The sequence below is a fragment of the Alexandromys fortis genome, unplaced genomic scaffold (assembly GCF_014885135.2).
Source record: "Alexandromys fortis isolate MF-2015 unplaced genomic scaffold, M_Fortis_MF-2015_v1.1 scaffold_52, whole genome shotgun sequence".
Lineage (NCBI taxonomy): Eukaryota > Metazoa > Chordata > Mammalia > Rodentia > Cricetidae > Alexandromys > Alexandromys fortis.
In genome coordinates, this window is record NW_026067929.1 from 6,604,405 (window position 1) to 6,628,848 (window position 24,444).

The window sequence follows — 24,444 nt, forward strand, 5'->3', positions numbered from 1 at the left end:
ACAAACTGACAGCAAGGAGCTCTCAATATTTTTTTAAATATTTTTATTTATTATGTATATAGGTTTCTTCCTTCATGTATCCTGCAGTACAGAAGAGGACACCAGATCTTATTACAAATGGTTATGAGCCACCATGTGGTTGCTGGGAATTGAACTCAGGACCTCTGGAAGAGCAGCCAGTGCTCTATTCCTCTGAGCCATCTCTCCAGCCACCGAGCTCTCAATATTTTGTGTGCTTTAAATATTTAAGTGTTTAGATAATTTATTATCAAGCACATAATACCTTGGCCTTATTTTTATTCATTTCTATAGAACAGAGAAAATGCAATAAACAAGTTCATATTTTTATTCCTTCATATCTGCTGTATTAAGGTATATACTGTTGTCATCCCACTGTTAACCAGCACTGAGCTTCAATCTTTGTTTCAAAAATCAGTGACACATAATGGGAAAAGTATAAATATGTGAAGGATTCTTTATGATGAATTATATCATATCCAGAATATATTGCATACTATTCAAGTTTTTATTATTTTTCACATTACTAATGCTCATGATTGATTACATTAATAACACTTAATAATGGAACTATATTCTAGCTATATAAACAGCTTAAATGATTGTGGTTAAATAAAGTCATGCTAACATAAAACTGAAGAGAAATTTAACAAAAGCTACACATGAAAATGACTCCTGCAACCTCCTTCATCCCTCTTTTACTATTAGTAAACTATTATGAACCCATCCTTATGCGGACCCAGGGCGGGCATCTAAAGTTACTGCAAGTTCATGTTTGCAATAGTTATGACTTGCACAGGAGATGGCATTTCAAAGCATATTCTATGTTTTCTAACTCTATGTTCTCTCTGGTTTCATTTCTGTACTGTTAGTTGGGCCTTGGGGGTGGTGGTAAATATCTTGTTTAGTAAGTATTTTCTGTCACATATTTTATGAATGCTGTACAGTCAGGAATCTCTTCACTAAGCAACATTATCTTGAAAGAGAATTAAGGCAAAGAGCAATAAAAGTCTCTAGATATGAAACAAATGTTTAGAAGGTAGCTTGAAACTATGCCAGTTGACTAAACAACAGCAATCCGCTCTTTCCTAAGGCCTATGAGCTACCCTGCCATGGATCATTGGCCAGGTTTACATATTCTCTCCTTTGGAGTGTTTCTCAAATCCTATCAGAGAGCACTGTTTCATGAGAGGGCACATCTTGGCTAGTAGGTTATTCCCAAAGGTGATAGAATTCAAGCTCGATAATGCACCTTGCCTTTCTTCCCAAGCCCCCACGTATAATTGGTACTCTGAGAGATCTGCACAGTCACAGTCTTCCAGCTCGGTTCTTCTTGGGCTTTTCTAGATCATGTATCTAAAGTGTACAGTGTCTTCAGTGACTGAGGAGATGGGTTGACACAGAGGGTCTTAATCAAACCTAAGGTAGAAAAACATAAAAAAAGCTACTATTTATAAACAAATTTGAAAATACTGTTTATAATTTTGTTATTATTATTAGCACAAGTCAAATCAGTTTGACCATATATTTGTTGGTTGCGAAACACATTCCTTGTGAAGTGGCCTACATCCCCATGATTCTTCGGCTGATCCTAGACATGAAATCAGTAGGAAGACAGTTTGACAGGTTCTAAGGGGAGTTTCAATGAGCTACTGGGAGGGAAAATAATGTCAAAATGTATTTTACACAAGTTTTAATAGTTCAAAGAATAAGCAAATTATACCTAAAGAGAAATGAACCATTATTACTCAGATAAATGTTTTATTATTGCTAACATATTATACTTATACTTATAAACTACATATAATTTATGTATTATTATAAGTCATCTATTATTATAAAAGTACAATATTTTATAAAATTATATACATCATAGTTTGTGTATTATAAAATCACATAAATCTTATAATAAGAACAGAATATTTTTAAAGAGAAGTTACTTGTGAAGCTGGTAAATATTGCTTAAAGAAATAATGAATTATGATACAAAATATACAATGATGATAACGAAAAACTTTTATGAGATATTGGTAATTAATATTCCAGAAAACTCCCAAGCAAAAACAAATCTTTTTCATTATTTTGGTTGTTCATCAGGACTAAATGATAGCTGCTTATTGTTACACAATATAGTCTTTAATTAAACAAAACTAAAAATATCAAAAGAGTGAAGGGATTTGGCTACCCTTTTTCAAAAATATATAATTTTTAATTACTTGATACCCAGTTACAGTGTTTTAATAGAGAAAAAATGTCAACATTACAGGATCTGCATAGATGGCTCAGTGTATAAAGATGCTTCCTGTGATTTCTCTCCATGAATTCAATTCCCATCACCCATGTGAAATCTGGACCTGGTGGCAGTGCCTTCAACACTAGTGCTTGAGAGAGGAAGTCTAGTAAACAGCAGGTGGATACTGGGGCTGGCTGGTGACTCACACGAGCCTATCACTGAGTTTAAGGTTAGGGAAAGGCCCTGACTCAAATGAAGGTGGCTGGTAATAGAAGAAGATATAGAACCTTGACTTCTGCCTCCACAGAAGACACATGGGTAAGTACACCCACAGAACATGTGTGTACACATATACCATACACAAATGTACACACACACGCACATGCACACACTTCCAGTCCTCATTCTACAAATTTCTTGCTATAATCACACACAATGCATATTTCAGCAAGCAATTATCCGACCTACATTTGTTGGAAGCCTAAACTATCCTAAAGAACCCATGGTCGCCTGGCGGTGGTGGCGCACGCCTTTAATCCCAGCACTCGGGAGGCAGAGGCAGGTGGATGTCTGTGAGTTTGAGGCCAGCCTGGTCTACAAGAGCTAGTTCCAGGACAGGAACCAAAAAAGGTACAGAGAAACCCTCTCTCAAAAAAAAAAAAAAAACACATGGTCATTTATGATATTTTGAATCTGAATGAAAATTATGTCTTACTAGATATTGTCAAATTTGAAGGTAAATTTTAAGATGGTATCATTTTATCTCATGTTGTGATCCATAAGAGGCAATGAAACATAATTTACATACAGGTAAATTTTAATCAGAAGTTGGTATTCTGGTGGCAAAGGAAAACTTGCTAAACATTAAGTTCTTAACACTACACACAAATATTTTGGTTTCAGAGAGCCAAAGATCCATTTCTGTTTTTCCTCTTCCTTCTTAAAAAAAAAAATAACATATTCTTCAAATCATGTAGCAAGTTTTGAACACTCTCAATCAAAACTGTTAACTATTTTTTTCTTGAGCTATTTTATATAAACTTACCCTACTAACTGTCACTTTGACATCACTGTTTAAGATGGCAGCCCCTAAAATTGTGGCGATAGAGTAGGGGATTGCGTTTGTGAACTCAAGGGAGTGGCATGGTATGAGCAAGGCATCTGTTATTAATGAGGAAAGGGCACTTAAACACTAGAAAACGTCTTAATTTAGTAACACTATAAAAAAAATTATGCAGCAAAGTCTTACACTTTTAAAACAGATCCTGTCTTAAAACATAGCATAGGTATCTGAATTTCAATAATGACCCGAGAGTTAAATGGCAGCACAATATCTCAGAGGTGACAGGGTAATTGTCCTCCTCTCATCTTCAGCCTTGAATGTAAGCCCCACACTGAAGCTTCTTCTGAGTAATAGGAGGGAAATAAAATGGGTTAGAATATGATCAAACCATCCCATTTGGCAATCTAAACCAAAAGGAGGATTCTGCATTGTACATCTGCAGGATATTAGAACAGTGCTGAAGGTTTTTATGACCAAAACTCGGAGAGGTTAATTAAAGTTCAAGGGGAAGGAAACACATAAAATAGTCACGCAGATTACGTATTAAACCATCTCCAACCCTCATGTTCCGAAAAGAAGAGCTAATTTGCAGAGTTAAAATATAGTTTTTACATATGTATTGTAGCGTGGTCAATGAACCAAATCAAATCATCTAATGAATTCAGTAAGCTTAAGAGGGATTAATTATCTTGGTAATTATTCATTATGAATTAAGAAATTAAAAAGTGATAAATTATTTTGTTAGAAGAAAATGGTGGTTGCCAATTTGTTATGAATTCTCATAGCATTTATCATAATAACATTACTCATGCACAGCTGCTCTGCTTTTAAAATATATGAACAATTCCACATCAATTCATTTGAAAACAGCAGCCTTTGTTCAAAGAAGAGGAGCTGATTGTGTAAGATACATAACATTAGAAATATAAGATTAACTTTTCATGTGCTACAAATTAGTTTTTAGAGGATAAGTCATCTTTCCGGGTGAAGTCCGAGATAAGTCCCTGAAATATTGCATTGCTAATTTGAGTAAGATAGTACCCAATTTTCCTCATTATTGAACAGTAAAGCCAAATTCTATTAATATAAAAGATATCACTGTGCAATGTGAATCTCATTGTGGCCCAACCCATCCTGGCTTAATTCTTCATACACCTGCATTACAGCGTCAACTACATGTATGAACTGAGCAGTGAGATTATTATTCATACACCTGCACTACAGCGTCAACTGCATGTATGAACTGGGCAGTGAGATTATTATTCATACACCTGCACTACAGCGTCAACTACATGTATGAATTGAGCAGTGAGATTTTTCTCACTGTTCAAAGCCCCTGCCATAACCCATCAACAAATAGCCTGCGCTTTCTCCTCCAAGTGCAGAACTACCTGAAGGAACCATCAGATGTTTACCTCTTTGTTAGCCATGTCCTCCTTTCCCTCAGCTGACTCTCTCTAAAAGATTGAAGAACGTGACAGATTTTGATGAAATTTGCTTTTACAAATGAATGGATTTAATTTGCCCTCAATTTCTGAAGTTTATCATCCTTAATGATTCGTTCTGGTAAAGGGCAGTCTTCCCATGTCTTCTTCTTCTTGGTCATCGCATATATTGGAGCCCACAGCCTGTTTCCAGAGCACACTGGGAAGGCCCACCCCTCCCATATTCCCTCCTCTGACTTTCTCAGTTGACAAACCCTTAGTTTGAAACCTCCCAGGATCTTTCCAGCTTCTATTTTCATTCTCTTTGGTGGAAAAGAAAGGAAGAGATAACCGTTCTTGATATTAACTATTTGATCATAACATGGCATGCAGAAGTCACACTCTGTGCATTTTATTACCTTGATGTAGATCATTCTCTTGGGGTCTACTAGGCTAGATGACATCAAGTATATTTATTTTTCCTTTAGGATGCTTTTCCTATTATACAAAGTGAATTATTAACATCAACACTTTTTAAATTTACCTCGTACTTTATTTCAGTTGTCAGTTTTTGTTTCTTTTTTTTTTTATTATTCTGTTGGCCTCTTGAGGGCTTGGTGCAATTATGAAGGTTAATCATTTAGGCTTATATATATAGCAGTGTGTTTAATATTAAAATCTACTTTTTCTGACATGCCTACTATCTACATTAGCTTTCTGTTATTGCATTGCATGCATTTTTATCCTTTCATTCTATATTATTGGAACAAAATTGTATCTGCCATAAAAAGTAAATTCTGGAATCATTATTTAAAATCCAATATGTTATTTTGTGACCCATCTCATGATTTTGTATTTTATAACTTTAAATTAAAAATTATTGTTTATACCCACATGGATGAAATTATATCAGCTCTTTTATATACATCTATTTATTATGACCTTTTATTTTTCTTTATCTTTCTTTATTGCCTTTTATATTTACTAAGTATATTTTAATTTACATCATTTATTGGTTATCTGGAACTTAACAATATACAACTCAATTTACCAAATATTACTAAAGATTTATGCAGATTATCTTTCATAAAATGTGGATTTTAATTCATATATGTTTCCAATTCTACTTTTTCTTGAGTAATTTTATATATTACAATATTTTAAATGATAAGGACTAACGCATTTATACATTACTGATCAATATATTACATATATATAAAGCTTTAGACATTAAAAATTTCTCTCTATATTACTTGAACAATATTTAATTTTTATTCTCATATCAGTGCTTTATTTATTTAATGAGAATTCAATTACTCTGCACACATAATTTCAGTTTTCCACAATAAACTTACTCTCAGGCATATCCCTTATATTTGGCTATATATACTATATTACATCACTAGAGAAAAGTATGAAATTATACACTCTGCCTGATATTTGGCTATTGAAACATAGCATATGTTTTTTGCTTGTTCTTGTTCATGTTGGTTGTAATTCTAATTTTTACATATGTTTTTACCTCTTATTTTCCCTGGATAATACTTTATATTTGTTTTTATTGTGTATAGTTTTGTATTAGGCTTAGAACTCTCTTATTTAGACAAGAGAGGGAGGTACTGTTGGAACTCCTTCAGCCAATAACCTTTAAGATACTGGCCCACTTTGTGCATGGTCTCCTGTACTATAAATGCAGACAAAAAGCATGCACGGGCCTCTTGGCTGCTGGATTCAATTCCAGTTCCCAGTGCATACAGAGGGCTGCAGATCACTATGCTTTTGGTGAGTTTATCCCCGACAAATAAATCTTTGCTATACTACATTTTGGTCTATTGTGTAATTCTTTTATATGCCAACAAATGTTAGCTCTAAATAATCTAAAGCCAAGACTATTGCTCAGAGATCAACTTAGAAAAAAAAACAACAACAACAACAAAAAAAAAAAAAACATCCAGGACAATCTTGCTGAGGTCCAGTACAACTATTTCAATTTCCTTTCCCCAAAAATCACCAGGGAATTTCTGTAGTCAAATTAGCCCATGTGCATAAACTAGTAGGGAGGCAGTGTTCTTGCATCAAGAACTTGGACTCAGGGAATCCTAACTTTTGGTTAAAAATATGAATATTTGATGCCAGTGTTCACATCATTTATATCTTTCTGGTTGCTGCTATTGGCTTTTTTAAAGTGCCGTGCATTATATTTCTGATTATCATTAAGAAGAAAAGAATCAGCATATCAAAACTGTAGAGATGGGAGGATAAATAAGAGGATACACAGATTGCTCTGCAAAGCATAAAGACCAGAGTTCACATCTCAACACCAATGTTAGTTATGATTGTACATTTTAGCTAGCCAGACTAGTCAAAACAGTGCATTATTAATTCAGGGAAAACTTTCACTTAAAAAACAAGGTGAAGAGCACCTTATAGATATGATGTCAACCTTGACCCTCTACATGAACATACAAACACACATAAGAACATGCATAAATACAGACAATATGCACAGTACACATATGTATGGATGCCAAAAAATTCCTTTGATATTTTATTATCTAATTTATTATCCTAATAGAGAAGCTATTCCAGAGCTGCTCATATGTTAAAATACTCAGGAAATGCCAAGGCAAAACAAACATTGCTGAGTATTTTCTGCCATAGAATGCTATTGAGGAACTAAAATGTCTAACTACAAAGATAAGTGGAACTGCTCTTATTCTGTGGACATAAATTCTGCTGTTCTCTCTGGAACAGTGAGTACATCACAAGTCATGGCTTCTCATTGCTGACCCACTAGTGCCCTCAATTATAATTAGAAAATATAAAACTTTCAAAAGGTATATGATACCCATGAATTTATATTATCCCAAACTGGTGTTCAGACAGGCTTGCAAAATTACTTGGAGATAGTAATGTGAAATTATTGTGGACTTTAAGTGTGAGGGTCACCCAGTGATTTCATGTCCCCATGTCTGTAGCTCAGATGTAACTCAATTAATAAAACACTTATGTAGTCTTCAAATTCATATAAAAATGTCATAGTCACAGTCATAGCTCGTCCCTTGCGATTATAAATTTTAATTTATGTTCTGTTGAGCTCTGTACACTTTTACATATACCTTTCCAATTTTGCATTGAAACCACAAATGATTATCCTGAATGCAATAAAAGTATACTTGCCATATATTGTTATTTTGACAATGGTTCAAATAACACTCTAGGACAGAGATCCCATGGTCCACACTGCCTGGATGGACAGGGCCCAGAAACTTACAAGCCCAGATACCTAGGCTAGAACCCAACATGACTGGTAAAACAAACAAACAAACAAACAAGGAAAACTACAATAAAAACACACTAAAATGATTCCTAATGATATTCTGCTATACTAAGAGAAGATCAGGGCCATGTCAAGTCATTATCAAAGAAGCTTCATCTGGGAGCAGATGGGAACAGGTGTAGAGATTCACCATCAAACATTATGAGGAGAAAGAATCTAAATTGAAAATCTCTTTTGAGTCTCTCCACATAGGAGAACCCCAATGGAATGGGAGGATTGTAGGAGTCAGAAGGGATGGAGGACACCAGGAGAACATGACACACTGAATTAATTAGTCAGGACTCCTAGAGACTGAAGCAGTAAACACATGGCTTGCATGGGTCTACACTAGGTCCTCTATGTACACATATTGTGGCTGTTAGTTTGGTGTGCTTGTGGGACTCTTAACAGTGTGAGTGGGTGGGTCTCTTTCTCCCATTATAAATGTATATATATGTTTATACCTGTGTATATCTAAGATTTACATCAGTCTTTATAGTTAATGTTTCTTTCCTTGTTTAAAAATATGGATGTACTATTCAGAGTTCTCTAGAGAAATAGAACCAAAGGACTGCATATGTAGGGGAGCTGTGGTGGATTGAATGAGAATGCCCCCCCCCCACTTTATAGGCTCAGATCTTTCATATTCATTCACTAGTTGGTGGCAGTGTTGAAATAGGCTTAGGATGTGTATAATTGCTTGAAGTATGTCACTAGGGATAGGCTGTGAGGATTTAAAAACTACACATTTCCAGTTCATTCTCCCTGTTCAGTGCTTTTGGTTCAGAATATGAGGCCTTAGCTTCCCACTCCTGTCACCATGCCTTTGCTCAGCCATCAGGGAAGTGTAAGCCCAAATAAACTCTTCTAAATTGTCTTGGTCGTGATGTTTTGCCACAGCAATAGCTAAGTAACTGGCAGAAAAGTTTACCCACCAACAACATACTTGAAAAAAATTAACATTTTATCATTTCTTTTATTTTCAGGTTTATAATTAACACTATCCTCAGTGAAGTAACCCAGACCCAAAAAGATGATTATGGTATGGACTCACTCATTAGTGAATTCTAGCCATAAATAAAGGACATTTAGACTATAACTCATGATCCTAGAGAAGCTAAATAGGAAGGTGAACCTAAAGAAAAACATGTGGTTATCCTCCTGGATATTGGAAGTAGACAAGATTGCCAGGCAAAAATTGAGAGCTTGGGGGTGGGGTGGGCTAGGGGTAAGAGGAGATGGGGAGAGAGAAGTGAGAAAGGGAGGATGGGGAGAGCTTGGGGGAAAGGGACGGTTGGGATGGAGGAAGAGTGGATATGGGTTAATTCTTAACACTAATTCTGCTCCCAATTCTGAAGATTCCCTGAACACTGGTAGGGAGCCAGATTTGATATAGGTATCTCATTTAGAGCTAAGAACTCCAGAGTGGAACTTCTTTGTACCTCCACTAGTTGGGAGTCTCTGTATTTGCCTTGGAATTTTTAAAGATGCTTTTCTGATAAAGGATGGGAGTTTCAAGAGTCTACAGAAACAAGGATATATATTTTAGAAGAATTTGAGCCTATGTCCCTTTAACAGAATAATATTAGCCGGGTCTATGATTTCCATGGGTTTTTGAGGAGAATTTCCAATAGCACACATTGTTGTAATTTTTGAGAGCAGGCCTTAAGTTCCACTCCAAAGCTATTAGCTATTCAACAATATCCATGCCGTCAGTGTCACTAGTGAAATAGTGAGCACGCTTTGCCAAGCTGATAATTACTGTAGGTCTCAGTGTTGTATGAAGGGCTGCTTGTTGGTTCCTGGCTGCTCAGTCCCAAAATAATCACACAGAAACTGAATTATTTAGATCACTCTTGGCCCATTAGCTTTAGCTTCTTAATGGCTAATTTTTACATATTAATTTAACCCATCTTCATTAATCTGTGTATCACCACGTGGCAGTGGCTTCCTGGCAAAGGTTTTGGCATGTCTGTCTCTGGTGGCAGCTCTATGGCTTCTCTCTAACTCCGTCTTCCTCCTCCCATGCTACAGGCCAAACCAGTTTCTCTATTCATTAACCAATAAAAGCAACACATAGACAGAAGGACCTCCCATACCATCTCAGTGCTTACAAATAGTCAATACTGTGAATGAATTTTCTCTTCAAGCACATTGCTTAGTACCTTCTGCCACTATATTGTCTTGTCAGCAGAGATGATGTTGGTAAGTTAGTTCCAGCACAATTTCCCCATGTTCTGACATTGAAGTGTGTTATGTGTTCTCATCGATGGAATCTTGTCTTCAAGTTCCACTGTGGAGCAAGGGGAATGACAATAGCCTGTATTATTGTGAGGATGTCTGGGACACCCCAACCAACAACTCAAACATAGTATCCTACGCTTTGCACTGTGGTTTTCTGTTTGGTATACTACGGCTTTTGGGAGGAACACTGGGGGTAACACTCCTCATAGAAGACATACCTTGTCATTTTTGACACAAATGTGCTTGTAATGGATTTCTATTATGATACTAATGTTAGAAGGGTTATAGTGAAACTACATCTTCTATTTCCAATATCAGTAATGGCTGTTTCTCTCTATTTTTATCTTTCTTATAACCCTACACAATAGATAATTGTTTCTTTACAACTAACTGATGCAAAAATTGTCCAAATTCATTTATTTCTTATTTGATCCTGTAATATTTTAGAAATATCTCAAACAATAAGCTGTACTCAGGCTCTATCTATGCTTCAGGTAGTACCTTTTGCCTTTCTGGAATATCAGGCCTTCAATCAATTCTGTGTTAAGAGATTCAACTAGATATTTTTCTTTAACATTTCAATTCACCATAAAAAAAAAACACTTCTGAAATCAGCAAGTCTCTGTGAACTTCCATTTGTCATTGAGTCTTCCTCAACATCATTATTGATAGCATGTTAGAAATCTAATATAATATTACTTGGAAGTTGAACTATGTCTTAATGAGGTCATAAATAGACAAAAGTTACAAAAATGAAAATGTTTCTACTTGAAAATATTTTACTAGAGCTCAAGATTATTGAGAGCGATGAAAAGATAGCAGATAGATTTTGAAAAATGGCTTTTAGAACTTAATTCATAGTGAAGAATTTCATTTGAAATATTATATTATTAGTGAAATAAAATGCCTTTTTCCTAAAATAACCACTGAGTTCACAGAAGTCAGCCTTGATAGGTGATTATGGATTTAAAAATGATTTACTTTTTTTCAGTGATACCAAATACAAATTTGAGAAAGGAATGCCACTGTTAATAACTCTGTACCTGGAAGAATGATTAGTCTATGTAGTTTCAACATATAAATTAAAAGAAAAAATCTTTCAAAGAATTGTAAAACTATTAGTTCAAAAAACAGTTTTCTTCTGAAAAAACTTGACATCATTCAAATCATTAAACTTCTATGGTTTGAGTTACTTGTGATTACCAGTGACTGATAATATTAAATAGAAGTTTCCAGAAGTGAAGTATTTATATGTGTTATATGTTTCATGAAAGTACAGTGAAATATTTTGACAATCATTTCAGTTTGCTTGGGGACATGACGTGGTTCTGTACCTTACCTGCTGTTTTATCATATGGTAGCTGTCTTGATTAGCAGGTCAACTCTGATGGTATTGCCATTGGTGCATCCTAAAAACATCTTGGCCTCTCTAACATTAGAAATGCTACCTAGAAATTTAAATATGTCAGAGATGACATAATATACTTTTTCTGAATTAATAGGGAAATGTGTCACACATTGATCTTAATGTTGCAAGACACACTGTAAATTGCTATCGATGTTTTATAATTATGCCTCATTTAGAAGGGAAACACCATCATGGGTATATATTAACAATATATTTAGCAGTCAGTATTATCCGCTTTGAGTACCTGAAAAGAGTGTTAGAAAACATCATTCATAGCTAGGACAGAACTGCTGTACCTCAGAATGGGGTATTGGAATAGCAGGTTATTTAAGGTAATGTGATTAATTTGGAGATCTATTCATGAGGCTAACGTGCTGACACAACAAGGGGAAGATGTGTCACCAGGCAGAACTGCAATCAATAAAGGCCAGAATATAACTGACACTCGGATAGCAAGTGATTAGCAGTAATGAGGAAATTGAATCAGTCTATTCTCCAGGGCATACAGAAAGAATAAATAAGGTTAGAACACTGACACACTTAGATATAACTTCGTTCAACTTAGCTGCAGGTCTGTCTTCAATACCACTGAAAGAAAGAGAATTATTCAGATGGTGAAAAAAAATCCTACTTTTTTTTATTTATTTAATAGTTTTAAATTCCTCTTTTGTTTCCTATTTACACACCTTATTTCAAACAACCTTGAACACGTGTGAAAACGTCTAGAAGTAGATGATTGTACTGAGGTCTTCAGAACATTACTTGAGAATTTTATGACTCATTTGTGTTTTCAAATGTTTCATTGGGGTCTGATGTCAAGGTAATTTTACAAGTAGTAATAAAAATTTATATTTCCTAAAAGTAATAGAACATATGGTGAACAAAGTACAATAATTTAATTCATCTTGGAAAGCACTGAAAGAAGTATGCAGTTGCAAGGAAGGAATGCTAAATTACCCACCAATGAAAGACCATGGCTGTAGCAACAAAGGCAGGGATAGGATGCTGAACATAAACTCATTCTTATTCAATATAAAATTGAGGAGCTGAGAAAGGGTTCAGTGGGTAAAGTGTTTGCCATGCAAGCACGCAAATCAAAGCTCAAATACCCAAGCATATACATAAATGACACACTCACAGGCATAGTGGCCTACTATTTATAGGTAGGATGAGGGGATCCCCAGAGAAAATTGGTCAGCTAATCTAGCCAAACCAATGCGTTCTGGAATGAAACAAGAGACCCTACCTCAATGGATAAGATGGAGAACTATCAAGGCAGTCTGTTGTCAACCTCTGAACTTCAAACTCACAAGCACAATTGCACACATACACCCATATGTGAGGACATACATATGAACACTTCTGCACACAGGCATGCATGCAAAATATGAAAGTTAGGTTTTTTAATTTTTAATGAGATTTTTTTCTGATTATATGATTTAAATATTAATTATTCTCTTTGAATTTATTGAATAAATTCAGTTTTAAATTTGAATAATATCAAAGTTTCAGGATTAGAGCAGCAACAGAACTCTTTGCAAAGAGGAACGTGTGGTTTCAGGAATCACTGCCCTACTTGGAGCCAGTTCTCATGGAACAAAGCAGTTTGAGAACCTGGATAGATGTTGAGGTTTCTGTTTGATTTGTCTCTTCAGAAATGTGAATGCATTATGGGCTTCCAGAAAATGCTTTCTTCTTAAAGAAATAGCATGTATAGTTGAATGTGAGCAGGGTTTCTCATCAAGACTGAAGAACTGAGTTTGACTCCAAGGATTCACATAGTGCAATCAGAAAATAAATTCATTCTAGTTTCACTCTGACCAACACATCTGTAATATGGTATACATATGCATGTACACATATAAACTAATACCACACACACACACATGATAGATGATAGATAGATAGATAGATAGATAGATAGATAGATAGATAGATAGATTGTAGAGTTATAGATTTAATATTTTTAAGTATGACTATAGCAATGATATACATTTCATAGAGGGTTGAATACAATAAATGTTTACTATTAAAGTAATTGAATTCCTCACTCTTCCTTATAGCTTATCATAGAAAAGATGCAATTAAAAATCTGGGTGTGTCTTGGGATTCAGGTGATCATGTTACCACATTATATGGGGAAGAGATTCTGTCTTTGACCTTCTTACACTATGGGTTCAAAGTTTTTTGATATGTTAAACTATGTCAGTTTATCCTAATTAACACTACTTTATTGTATTGCAAACTTTGATATTTTTCCCTGTGATGTTGAAATAGGAGCGGCGGCGGGGCTGCGTCCCCAACACCCCGGCCGCTTGGCTAGCTCATGCCCGAAATAACAACACACAAACTGTATTCATTTAAGAACTGCTTGGCCCATGAACTCTAGCCCTTACAGGCTAATTCTCGCACCTGGACTAGCCCATTTCTAATGATGTTTGTAAGCACCCCAAGGTGCGCTTACCAGGAAGATTCTAGCCTAAGTCCATCGTGGGTTGCAGCTGCCTGGGAGAGCAGAGCATGGCGGCTGTCCGGTCCCTCTGGAAGCAGAGCAGAGTCTGACCTCACTTCCTCTTCCTCCCAGAATTCTATTCTGTTTATTCCGCCCACCTATCTTTTAACCTATCAGGGCCAGCAGTTTCTTTATTGCTCAGCCAATGAAATCAACAGATTGATATATGACACTCCCACATCACTGTGAGCTTTTAGGAACTGTTTGTTATTACCTATATTCATACATAAAAGGATGGTTACAGTGACATAATGCATTATCGCAGTATAACAGGAGACATGAAGAAGGAAATGTGGAAATCTTGTCACATTTCAAGATAAGGTATATTGTATTTGTCTTAAAGGATACAAAACATTACAATTTCCTTGTAGTTTATACACAGAAATGTTTAAACAGAACAAAAATTTAGATATTCTTATTTCAGCTATTTTGGATATTTAAATATTTTGACTTAATGTAGAATCAATCCAATCAAATAAGTCACTATTTTAAATAATTTTTATCATAGCTTCATTGATTGTTTTTGTAAATAATAATGTAAGTTCTGGCATTTCTTTACTGTTGGAAAATCCTGTCAGAGTTGCTTTGATGACAGCACTCAGACTTCATCACCCTCCTGTTTAGAGCCATTCCATGTCCTATAGCAAGGTAAATAATACATGTTTAAACTACAACTCATCAGATGTTAATGTGACAGAAACCACTATTTGCATCATTCAGTTTCCTGGGTTTTCCTGCAAGTTGCAACATAAACCTATTTGATCTCATGTGTTTCTCTCATTCCATTTTTCCTTTCTTCAATAAATGAGAATACTTGGCCATATACAAAACAGTCTTAATGATATTTATGCATTTAAGATTAGTTTAGTCTTAGTTTTAGACTTAAGAACTGGAGCAAATATATGCTTCAATAATTGCTAGATTAATAATCTCTTAATGATGACTAAAATGGGTTGTTCCCTAGTTAAGATTTATTCTTTATAATGCATAAAGATGAGGTAACTAATTTGCTTTCAAAATTACTTAGAGTTTTATCACTACACATACTTCATTTTGCTAATTTTTATTATTTTATACATATGATTTATTTGAGTGTGTTTGTTCATGTGGGTAGATAACATGTTTGCAACAGCATGCATATGAAGGTCAGAGGAAAGCCTGTTTGAGTTGATATTGACCCATACTGTGTTGGTATAAGGGATCAAATTTAGGCTGTTAGACTTGACAATTCAGTTCCTTTCCATTTTGAGCCATCTTATCAGGCCAAGATTCATTTTTCATCCACTGGACATCAGTGAGAAATTCATCATCCTATTTATTTGAGGAAGACAAAAATTAGAAAGTGCCTTTAAATCCCACTGGAAAGCATGCATGCCCAGTGTCCAACACAAGATTTGTGTCAAATGGTGGCTTTATCATTTTCTGTCTGACAATGATTGGACTTGGAACATGGCTTTTTGATAAATGTGTATTGTTTTTCCTTACTAGCAGGCAAAATATTCATTGAGATTTGTAATACGGTTACTTTTAATTTAAAATTGTTATTTTTACATTGCCTGTTGGTGTGTGTGTATATACACATGAATGCATGTGGTGTGTGTGTGTGAGTGTGTGTGAGTGTGTGTGTGTGTGTGTTTCTGGATGGAGCTCAGATATGTACTTTGGGCACCTTCTGCAGCCATTATTCATCTTAGTTTTTTGAGACAGAGTCTCTCTTCCTGCGCTTACAATAACCAGACTTGGTAAGACTAGCTGACTGCAAAGCCCAATGGATGCTCTTGTCTCCACCTTTCCCAGGCTGGAATCTCAGGCATGTATCAGCACTGATCGGTACTTTACTGACTGCTACAACAAAATAGTTCTTCAATATAGATTCTATCATTAATTTTATTTAATACAAGGCATTTTAAAAATATTTATTACTTTATGACTCACACACAAATTTCCATAGACTGGGTATCTTAAAATATGCTGTTTCCCACTGTTTATAGATTGTGCCCTTTAGCAGGTTCTAGTAAGGATACTTTCTTACCTCCTTATGTTAGGTAGCTTTATGCCAACTTGATACAAGCTAAAGCCATCTGAGAGGAAGAAGTTTCAATTACGGAAATGCCTCCATGGCATTAGGTTTCACACAAGCCTTTAGGGCATTTTCTTCATCAGTTATTGATGAGTGGGGGAGAGCCCAGTCCATTGTGGGTGATGTCAACCCTGAGTTGGTGGTCCTGGGTTCTATAATAAAAAAGTCAGGCCTAGGCATGGGGCACAAGCCAGTATGCAGCACTCTCTCATGACCTCTGCATCAGTTCCTGCCACGAGATTCCTGAGTTCTTGAGTTCTTGTCCTAACTTCCTTCAATGATGAACAGTGCTGTGAAAGTGTAAACCAAGTAAATCCTTTCCTTCCCAAGTTGCTTTGGTCATAGTGTTTTATTGTTGCTGTAGAAACCCTAAGACACCCCTGACACTTTTGATGGCTCTGTTACTTAGCCAACCAGATCTTCTATGTTTATCTCTGATCTCTAATCTCAAGGTCACATTCTTTCACCCCTGCACCTGGGCTATATCATTCTAATCTCTGCTATCTAATCCTATAATGACGTTACCTGCTATGCTTTACATGCCTATATTTTGCCTTTTCTCAATTGTAATACATCTTGTTATTGCAAGAGGAGTCACTCCAAATATTCAGAATTATCTTATGGCCCTGAACTATAGTAACAGTTATCATTTCTCAATAAATATGCATTCACAGGTTCTGAAGTGTGGGTAGAGGTCATATATTTCATGGGGCCACAAATCAGTATTCTATAGTAGGTAAAGTGTGTGACCTACAATTTTCTCATGGATAATGGATACAATTCACAACAAAATTCATATGTACCTCATAAAAACTACTTTGTGCTGTCAGTGAAAAGGTGTATCTCACATATGGAAGACATCACCCTTGCTCCCATATTTTCACAGCTTACCTTAAGGAGTCCAGGGTATGTGAATGGCCCTATCTTCATCTTCTTCATGTTGTGAATCAGCATTCTTCAATCATAGCCTGAAGACAATAGGTCAAGTCACATGATAGTTTCACCAGTACCATTGAGAAGAAAAGGGTGCATCAGTTGTGACTTTAAAAGTTGATCACATAGGTGCAAGAATTTCTTTATAACCTTATAAAACTTAAAATTCATAATTGAAAGACTGGCATGCAATTCTGGGTGTCAACTGAACATTTTTTATAGAAACACATAATTTGTAAATAGAGGCATTCATTATTGTAGACAGCCTAAGGTAAAACATTAATTATGTACTGACAGGTATATAAACACAGGATAGAGCTCAGTGTATTAAAACATTGTGCTATGTTTAAAAGTAGAGACACACATTATATATATATATATATATATGTGTGTGTGTGTGTGTGTTTGTGTGTATGTATTATATATATATAAAATATATGATTTAAATAATTTAAGTACTTCCTGACTTAAAATATGACTGATTCCACATAGAAACTGTCTTGTATGTCTTTCTGCATTTAATAATTTTACTTGCTTAATGACTTAGAACTGGAACAGCATTGACTTGCATTGAAGAGAGTAGAGATACCAGCTTAACAAATGTTTCTAGAATATGTGAAGAACTCTAAAAAATAACAAACAAGATAACAGTGCAAATAATGAATTAGTAACTGAGTTGAACAGACATTTTTTTCAATTGCGGAAGTACAAATAACCAACATCTTTAATCATCAGAAAAATGTGACTCAAAACTTCACTGAGATTCCATCTTACTCCAATCAGTATGGTTTCACTAATAAAATAACAAACACTGGTGAAGAATCTGATTCATAGGAACTTTATAAAATAAAGCTAGAGTGCAGGTAAATGAGGTGAATGAATTTTCACCTTGATGAAAATCAACATGTATCATCAAGGAAAAATTAAATATAGAAATTTGGATGACAGACCATCTAGGAATATGCCAAAGGAAACAAAGTCATCATATGACAAAGTTGTCTTCTCACATAAACACTTTTACAATAGCTGAGTTACTGAATAGAGATAGGTTTACATTATTGGATCAAAGGATAAATAAAATGTGTTCCATATATAAAATAGAGCTTTACTCAACCATAAAGAATGAAATGACATAGTCTGTAGAAAATTGGAAGGAAGTGAAGATAGCAGTGCCAAGCAAATTGAGCCAGAATCACAAATATGAAAATTGGATAATTCTTCTCATGTATATTGTAGGAAGGAAATGGATTTACAGCAAAAATTATATGAGGTTTGCAGTAGGAATTTTTGCAATAAAAGAATTCATATAGCGTAGGTGATGGAAATTTATTACTATTTATGGATAATGGAGAAATAGGTGAGAGATATGAGTAAAGTGTTTAAAATCAAAAGCATATGGTTCATGTATGTATACACATATGTTTATACCTGTCACCACATTCACCTTCATTTTATGTATCTCTGCATGCCTATAGCTAATTGTTTGCATAGATAGTGCCAAATTTTAGCAAGTATCTGCAACTAGTGTATAATATACACGTATTTTAAATTAGATATGTGTGAGTTTCACTTCTAAATATAAGATGTTAATCATTATAATTACTGGAAAACATTAAAGTGTCCATGTCCATACACAAAATCACAGACGTGTGAGCAGAATCCCAAAATTTCCCTCACCCCTCATTTAATTCTATCATCTACCAGAAAAGCTCAAAGGTCACCACATATGCCCCATCTAGGTATCCTTTTCATATAATACATAATGCTCATTGCAACATGAATTATAAGTGTGCAGTCTTATTGCCCTCGGCTAACATCTTTCTCTATGTGTGTCCTTGATCAAATTTACAGAGAATAGTTTTTCACCTACGACGCAGGAAGCATTCAACATGTTGACATGAGGCTGGGCTCATCTAAAGTATCCATTAAAGTGTGCAGCACAGTGTGTGAATGATAAAGATTTATTGTCTCTCTAGTGGTAGTTGGGCTAGGCATCGTCTTCATAACTACATACGTTCTTTGAATAATAGGTTTTTAATTTTGTTTTCATACTCTGCAGTTAAATAATTTCCATTCACATGAAAGATGAATTACCGTTGCTAAGTTTGAAAGGATGCCATTAAATATTTGATATGGAAGAGGTTATCTGAATATCAAGGTAAAATGAACACAAACCAGGGACCTAGAGGGAAACCAAATATTACTTTCTTGCTAAACAAACATAGCAATAAAATGAGTTCTAACATTTTGGCTGTACTTGTAGATCAGTGCCTTACTCTGCCATCATCGTCAAGGCCTCCTGCAGCAAACAAGAACAAATACGAGGACCCAGGGCAAGACTATGCAGAGAGTGGGAGAGTTTGGAACACTTGGCTCTAAAAGGTATGTCTTCATTAAATCCTTCCTCACAGAACTCAAGAATCCTGTGGAAGAGGAGGCAGAAAAAGTAAATACTTTCAGAGGAAAAATTTGTTCTCTCCTTGGGAGTCTTGCTGAAATAAATTACGCTAAGGGTAGGCTCCAGGCCTAGCAGTATAAGGCCAATACAAAACCAGCTCAATGGCTCTAATGACATTAATGTTATCATGACATCTGTTTGCTTGTGACCTTACCAGTCCTTTGAATATCTATCTGGCTTCCATTTGGAGGCCTTTGTGGTGTTCCTGTGTATGAGTATGTGTTTGTCTCTATATCCACATGCAGTTCTTGCATTCTTTCTTTGGCTCTTTTCTTGTTTACTTGCTTCATCATGTTTTATTGGTTTGTTTTTATTTATTTATTTTATTATTAGTTCTTAGATGCTTGTTTGTTTTCTAAGGAGAGACAGAAAGCATGTTGATTCTGTTTAGAGAAAGGAGGAGGGAAAGCTTGAATCAGAATATATTGCAGGAAAAGAATCTATTTTCAGAAAAGGGGAAAAGAAAGGTGTCCAGTTAATCAGTTATTTCTGAGCAAACTCACACAGGAGAATCTGATGATTTGAATGTCAAACTACTGTCAAATCACAGAATATAAATGCTAAGAGCAAAATAAATTAATCTTAATTTCAACTTTGTATTCAGCAATATATTTTCATAATTTCTAATTTGTAAAAATTGAATTCATTTTTCGTGAGCATTTTTGAAGCATATTCAGTTTTAACAACAATAACAGAAAGGTGTTGTGCCTTATGCCAAAATATAAAGTTATAACATTATTGTATGTGTAAACACCTCCTGGTATCACACTAACATGTGATTCCAGCTGAGGAAAAACTGAAAACCAGCCATTTCAAGGAGAACTATGATTGGTGCAGATTCATCAGTAATAAATGTTTGAGTCACTTCATAGGATAAAAGGCAACACCATCTAATTCTGAATTAACAAGGACAAGAAGACAGTAGTTATTTATATTACCTGTTACCATGCAACCATTACAGGTGAGGATAATAATAAAGTGCTCTGCTTATTTTGCATCATGTGTACATGGGTGTGAGTTTGGTTAACGTTTGTTCTTTTCTCCAGTAGACCTTATTTGATGTTTCAGTGGTTTGAATAAAAAATTCCCCCCACAAGCTCTTGCCTGTTTGTTCCCAAGTTAGTGCTGCTGTTTAAAGAGGTTTCGATACCACTCCCTTCTGAATAAAAGACTGTGCCCTCTCTGACCACCTTCAACCTGAGAAGAAGTTGGTTAAGATATTCTTTGTGTGATTGTTATGTTGGTTTTCCGGTCTTCACCCTGAAACGGACATATCTGGTCTCCCTGAAGCTGACGACTGGTGGTCTGCGTTTTGCCGGCTCTCCGTGCCATGACTTCACCTGGTCTTCCCTCATTACTGTCTTGACTCTTTGCCTAGGCAAATGCAAAGCTTCCAGCTTTTCAATTCTCCGAACATACTCGCTGAATATTATGTACATGAGATTAGTTCTGTTTTTCTGGTCATGTGAGCATTGAAATACATTCTCAGATATATTTTAACATAGAATTGCATCAATCACAATCCCTAGCTACTGGCACATGTTAATAATTGAAGCATAATCTGAATTTAATTCACATTATTAAAAGCAATACATCATATGCTCATTTTGAAATCCAATACTGCCTTTGGTGTTTCTCATAAGCGGTTATGAACATATGAAAGCAGTTTCTAAAGTTGCACAGTCCAGGCTAATAACTTATCTAAAACCTGAAGTCCCCTCTAATTAGTTATTTATTCAACACTTACTTTGACCATCTGTTATGTTTAAGTGAGTCAAAGTCCATTTCCTAATACTTCTCCGTTAATGATCAGGTTTATATGGATTGCCAAAAAACTCCTCTAGAAATTTGGATTTTGCTAACTGTTTTGAAGATTATACATGGAAAATTCAAATTTATTTACCAAACTTATCAAGTGTACGCTTATTCTGGATTTATAGATGTTTCTGATATTTGCCATAATCGTCTAATCTCTAAGTTATTCCTGATTAGGAGCCAAGGTAATACTATTGCTACTATTGCATTTTCTACAACCAACTTTTCGTGGAATGACTGGCCACGTATGCAAATCCCAGTACTCAGAACTATGAGAAATAGGTTTCCTTTTGTAGGACGTGGAAAACTTTAAGAAACTTTGGAGCATCAATAGTTAGCAGGAAACAGGAACCTTTGCAAAAGTGCAGACCAACTGTCCCTAGCAGCTAGCCCCCTGTCAACACCCAGCTTTGTAGTCTAGACAGGAGCAGAAAATAACTGCTTGGGGAAGGGTGGGGGGCAGCGAGGGGCATGCCCAGGAGCAGAAGAAGCTGCTTAAAGGAGGAAGAGGATATGCAGAAGTAGTCCATACCATGTACTCAACAAAACTAACCCCCTTGACCCTACGTAAAGCTGGCTTGCAGTTTTTGCCTATATAATATCAACTTCAAATGATGAGGGGTTCTCTTCCCTACTGCACTGCGTCGAGTAGTGGTCGAGCCCCCAGCCTGGCTGGAGAGCGCACTGAATAAACCTTGCTTTTGCATTCTGGACTTGTCTGGATTCTGGTGGTGATCTCTCTGGGGGGGGGGGGTCTCTACTTGGGCACAACACTTTCTCATGTGATGTTCAGCCTTTGGAATATGTCTATTATAGCAACATGCCAACAAAAACAAACACTAAGGAACCATTTGATTTCAGAATAAATCATAAGTATGTAAATTCACCTATCTATGGTCCACAAATCTATCATCTATCTCTTATCTATTTATTTATCAGTCTGTCATCAATCTATTATCTATCTGTCTAACAATGATCTGTCTGTATTCTGTTAGTATCTCACATGCATATGTATTTATTCAACATGTGTATGTATATTTACATCTATCATATATTCAAATAACACTTCTACATGTATTTGATAAGCATTATTAAATAATTTACAAAGAACTACAAAAGTTTATTAGCTAAAACTAAAACTTGAACAGCAAGAACAAAGCCAAGTCATTACATACAGCAAACCAGCCACAAAACCTTTGACTCATACCTGTCCTGCCTGCAAGATATGCTGGGGCAGTGCTGGCACAGAACTCGAAGCATTAGCCAATCAATGACTGGTCCAAACTCAGGCCATGCAGTGAGAGTGAGTCCATGCCTTATACTACCTGGATGGCCAGAAACTGGAGGCTAGATAATCCAGAGTCCTAGGATAGAATCAACCATTGCTATAAAAAAAAATAGTTAAGTCAGTGGAACTATTCCAACAATATTCTGGTATACCAGTAGTCTGGAGCCTAGAATAATCATCATCAGAGAGAATTCCTCTGGCAGCTGATGAGAGCAATGCAGACCACAGCCGGACATAGGGTGGAACTTGAAGAACCCTCTGGAAGTGAGGGAGGAAGTATTGTAGGAGCCAGAAGAGTGGAGGACACCAGGAGAACACAGCCCACAGAAGCAACTAAGCAGGGCTCATAGAGGCTCACAAAGACTGGAGCAGCAATCAGGGAGCCCGTAGGGTCAGACCTAGATCCTCTCCATATAAGTTATGATTGTTTACATTGGTGCTTTTATGGGTAGCATAACGGTGGGAGTTGGGTGGGTCTCTGACTCTTTTGCTTGCTCCTTAGGACCCGTTCCCTCTCACGTGGTTACCTCTCCAGCCTGGTATGATGGTTTGCATCTAGTTTTATTGTAACTTGTTATACCATGTTTGGTTGATGGGAGGCCTGCTCTTTTCTGAAGGGAAAGAAGTCAGAAGTGGATCTGGGGGAAAATGGAGGTATTAATGGTGATTAGGAGGAATGGATGCAAGGGAAATTGTGGACGGGATGTAATGTATGAGAGAAGAGTAAATTTTAAAAAGAACTTTGCATACTACTCATCTAGATTTTGTACTATATTTCATAATATATGCCTGAAGCAAAAGGAAAAAATGTTTGCATATAATTTTCTTCTTTCCTCCTCTTGGAGAGCAAGACTGTAGCTTAGTCTTGTTTTTTTTTTCTATTCTCTTTGAACCCCTCAAAGATTATACCTCATGAAACAAACTGTGGACCAAAGCAAAGCATAGTTTAAAGCTTATAGCACTAATGAGTTTTATTTCTATTCTCAAGAGTGGCCCAGCAGTAGATGGCCAGCGGAAGACAAACTGGATTGCAACGTTGAAAGTTTCTTGTATTATAATGAGAATTTTCTTTATTATCTTATTTTTATTACCATAGATATATACGTGTACCATATATGTAATTATACAATACATATACACATATATGTACATATCCATATTTTTATTTTTCTCTTTTACCATACATGTTATTCTCTTATATATTGTGTCCTCCAGCATAATGTTTTTATGGGATTTATCAGTGGGTATCTGTGCAGCAACTGTTTCTTATGCATTTTTGGGAGATTCATTTCCCTTTCTGTTTTATCCTACTCTGATGTGTTAGATTTTGCTTCATTTTATTTAATTTCTTATTTTCTCTTAGAGCCCAATTTTTTCTTCCAATGGGAGACAGAAGATGGGTGGGTCTGGAAGGGAAGGGTGGTGGAGACGAACTAGGAGGAGCAGATAGAGAGAAAACCATAATAATGACATATTGTCTGGGGAAAATTTCATTTTAAAATTTAAAAGGTGTAGTTTTATTTGTTATGGCTTTGTGTATATGATGCGGGGGAATGCCGTACCTGCCATGGCACATATGTGGAAGACAGAGTTCAGTGTAGTGGAGTCAGTCTCTCCTCCTATGTGAAGTGGATTTCAAGACTAAACTC

General features: G+C 35.7%; 1 long non-coding RNA gene across 1 annotated transcript; it reads right to left on the reverse strand.

Annotated features, from left to right (window-relative positions):
• Window positions 1-441: 441 nt before the first annotated feature.
• LOC126503256 (uncharacterized) lies at window positions 442-22,734 on the reverse strand. Its single transcript, XR_007592230.1, has 3 exons — window positions 22,715-22,734; window positions 17,193-17,269; window positions 442-1,437 (listed from the first exon to the last, which is right to left on the reverse strand). It is a non-coding gene; the product is annotated as an uncharacterized lncRNA (long non-coding RNA).
• Between the last annotated feature and the right edge of the window lie 1,710 nt (window positions 22,735-24,444).